Below are 4,346 nucleotides of genomic sequence, written 5' to 3'. Positions count from 1 at the left end.
GGTCGTTTGGCACACAGAATAAACCCAGTCATTAGCCGGAATTTCCACCGTTCCTCACTGTGGGATTTACCTACCTTATACCTAAAAAGATACGGTGCAGAATCCCGATTACTTCTCACTAATCCTCTACGAATTCAAAACGCCCATTCTTAATGGAAGGGTCAATGCGCACCTCGAGACCAAGAACTTTCCCTCCGAGAAGTAGGAGGAAGGGGGGGGGGGGGAAGGCAAGTCGGTTAAAGGGTCTGCAAAGCGCAACTCATTATCGAGTCTGTAGTTGTAGAACACCAACTAGAGACCAAAGAAATCTCTTTGGTTGCTATATCGGTTTTTTCAGCGTCCCGCACAGCTGATGTCCTACTTCTCCATCGCATTGATCCCAAATTAATCTTTGGCCGACGTGACCATATTGCTAATGAAAGTATAAAGGGATCCTGATTTGATTTAGTCTTTATTGTACTGATTAAATTCACAAAAACCGTGTGGAAGAAGGCCGCTTTTGCGAGTAAAAAGGGATGAAATACGAAAACAGTTATAAACTACTGTTTTCGTATAGACTATGTCCTCAGTCACTGACGGTGGGAACCACATCGCCAGCTCTGACGGCGGCAGGTCAGGGCGTCGGCGTAGGTGACTTCACCACCGTCAATGCAATCTGTAGTTCAGTACCAACACCTCAGAGCCCATCCATATTCCTGTGGGATCCGTTGAACCTCCCTTCATGGCCACTGAATGATGCTAGAGGTACTTGGATGACATCAAGCTGTATGCTGGCACTGAGAAACATATTAGAAGTCTGTTGCGCATAATAGACATCATCATCATCAACGGCGCAACAATTGGTATTCGGTCTAGACCTAGCTTAGTAAGGAACTCTAGACATCCTGGTTTTGGGCCCAGGATCGTCAATTCGACATCCCTAAAAGCTGTCTGGCGTTCTAACCTACGCCATCACTCTATCTCAGGCAGAGTCTATCTCGTCTTCTTTTTCTACCATAAATATTGCCCTTATAGACTTTCCGGGCTGGATCATCCTCATCGATACGGATTAGGTGACCCGGCCACCGGATTTTGTAAACAACCAGACGGTCATGGTATCGCTCATAGATTTCGTCGTTATGTAGGCTACGGAATCGTCCATCCTCATGTAGAGGCCGAAAATTCTTCGGAGAATTCTTCTCTCAAACGCGGCCAAGAGTTCGCAATTCTTCTTGCTAAGGACCCAAGTCTACGAGGAATACATAAGGACTGGCAAGATCATTGCCTTGTGCAATAAGAGCTTTGTTCCTATGGGGAGACATTTCGAGCGAAACAGTTTTTGTAAGCTGAAATAGACTCTGTTGGCTACGAACAACCGTGCGCGGATTTCATCATCATAGCTGTTATCGGTTGTGATTTCGACCCTAGATAGGAGAAATTTTCAACGGTCTCAAAGTTCTAGTCTCCTATCTTTATTGTTTTCGTTAGATCAATCCGATTCGATGTTGTTCGTTCTTTGTTTTTTGGCGCTGACGTTGCCACCATGTACTTCGTCTTGCCTTCATTAGTGTGCATCCCGAGATCTCGCGCCGCCTGCTCGATCGACTGTACATCTCGGGTTGTTCTTCCCATAATGTTGATATCGTGACCGTAAGCCAATAGTTGGGCGGACTTGAAGAGAATGGCGCCTTTTGCATCGACATCAGCATCGCGAATCACTTTCTCCAGGGCCAGGTTAAAGAGGACGCATGATAGGGCATCCCCTTGTCTTAGACCGTTGTTGATATTGAATGGTCTCGAGAGTGATCGAAATGCTTTTATCTGGCCTCGCAAATTGATCAGGGTCAGCCTAGTCAGTCTTATTAATTTCGCCGCGATACCGAATTCTCCCATAGTTTTACCCTGACTATGCTGTCATAGACAGACAACGCATTGAATGTATTCACTATCATTCCATTGGATTAAGCATTCAAAATATTGCGTGGACAAAAACTGATCTAGGAAACGTCCAGCGTGGATACGGACTACTATGTCCAAATTCCGAATGCATCATTCAAACTCTGCCATGGAGCGGATGGACCTGCCTCGGTTCACACAACATCACGCCAAATCGACTTTCTACGTACTTGTTTTTACAGCAAAAAACAGGCGAGTCCTTTGCATGCGACTGTTTGTAAGGCAGGCTGTGGGTTGACTCCACTTAACTTGAAGGATTGATCTTTCAATCCTCTGAAGTCAGACCAAGAGCGTATTGGTCGTCAAAATTAGAACTAATTTTGGGAAGTACAAATCGAGACTTTTCACCCCACATGACTACATTCGGTGAAAAAAAAATTTACATATCTCTTTTGCATATATGGGCCCTACCGTTAAACTGAACGTAGAACAATGTAATCACCGATGTGTGGGCGTGCACAGTTTCCATGTTCCCACCGAATTTCAGGCGAATCGATATAATCGTTTATGAGAAAAGCGCGTTTGATGGACAGACTGACAGACAGACAGTCGAACAGGAAGACAGACAGACAAACAATGAATCGATTTTAGTAAGGTTTTGTTTTACAAAAAAAAAATAAAAGGGATGAGGGAAAGTAGCTACCTCATATGGGACTTAGCACTATAAGTAAAATATTCCATTAACTATTACGTCATCATCACGTTTCTATGGCTTAAGATGCAATAAATTCGCACACGGCGGTTAAAGGGTAGTATAGATCTAAGGGCGAAACGTGAATTGATATCCGCGATGGAGCAAAAACTTGGTAAATGCCTGATGAACACCGACAGCTTTACTGTCAAACCCTATCTTAATCTCCACGTACGGATCGCTAGGAGATCTTTCTTAATGAAAACTGCAGACCAGGACAAATTGCAGTAACTGCAACTCCAAGTAGTAACGCAGCCCGTATTTAGGCGATACGTCGGTTCCCCTAGCTTGCATAAAACTACCAATAACAACGGACTTTAGCGTCGCACGAAATGGTTTTTGGAAGTAGCTGGTTACCCCTTGCAAATAAAATGCCATCACCTACCAGCCTTGATGAATATTAGAGCAAATAGGGCGCCAATATAGACTCACAATCTTGTTGGCGTGATGTTTCGAGCCCAAATAACAACACCACCCCGAATCCTCGATGACAATCAAGTGAGAATAAACCCTGAATCCATCCATAATAGAGTCGTCCGCAACACCTATGTATAAGGGGAAAATGGATGCCGTAATATCTCCAACTAGCAGACGTCCTTGCGATGCATCATCGACAAATGGCTTTCACAACCACCTGAAAAACGTTATGATCTCTCCCATGACGAAGAAAGTCGGAACGACAGGTTCGACACTAAATGGAAACTAGAAGATAGTGTAAGAGTGCTTCAATCTCGAAAAACGCGGGCACGTACAGAGATCACGAAAGGTTTGAGTGAAGAAGTGACTTCACAGAAAGAATAAAAAAGTCTAGGACAACCAGCAGGTCTGTGAAATTGAGAAGGACAGGAAGCATCGATATCAGCACAGTTTTACCAACGAATCAGCAAGATGAAGCCTTAAGCACATCGATGATCATCATGTTGAGACAAAGGGGGAAGTCTGATTTCAAACCGAATTGGCATATTTAAGCGACACAAAATTTTAAAAAGGAGACATGGCAGACCCTGCCTCAGATAGAGCGATGGCGTATATGAAATTTGTATAAAATTGATAACTTTGTAGTTCATGGTCGATATTATTCTCTATGCTCCAACAAACCTCGGTACTCCTAGGTTTCACACAAAACTTTAAAAATGAAGAATTAAATATTACTGCAGTGTATGCACATTTATGGAAATGGCAATCCATTCCAATGTCTTTTAAATGTCTGTCGATTCAATTGCCCATCCTTTTCACTTCACTTTAATGACATTCCAGCACTGCTTCCGTTTTGTAAGCAAAGTAGTGTTCACCAAGCAGAAACGACTTTACCAGAAGTCAATCTCGTTGTTATTCGCCAGACTACAAATCAAAGAAACGTTTGTCGGCAAGAGGAGTTATATAACAGCCCCGATCTAGATTTCCGCTCATATGTCATATTTTGAACTAGTCAACAAAACCAGATCATTCATTGCAAAACCCCAGTGATTACATATGACAACATGTACATGTGACGCTAATAACAAAACCATTCCACTAATCCAATTTCAGTAGTTTCTCGCTTTGTCGTTCCTACCCGAGCGTTAATCTCATCCATGGATCGCAAATAAGAATTACAGCATCTGTCGCAGGCTCAATCTGCTGGGCATTCATCCATTGCCGGGGAGAAGACACATTGCCTACATTGAAGATACATTTCAAACCCGGCTTAAGCTTAGCGTAATCCCATTTCGAAAATGAC

This window comes from Hermetia illucens, chromosome 1 (assembly GCF_905115235.1).
Source record: "Hermetia illucens chromosome 1, iHerIll2.2.curated.20191125, whole genome shotgun sequence".
Classification (NCBI taxonomy): Eukaryota; Metazoa; Arthropoda; class Insecta; order Diptera; family Stratiomyidae; genus Hermetia; species Hermetia illucens.
This window is presented reverse-complemented; position numbering follows the sequence as displayed.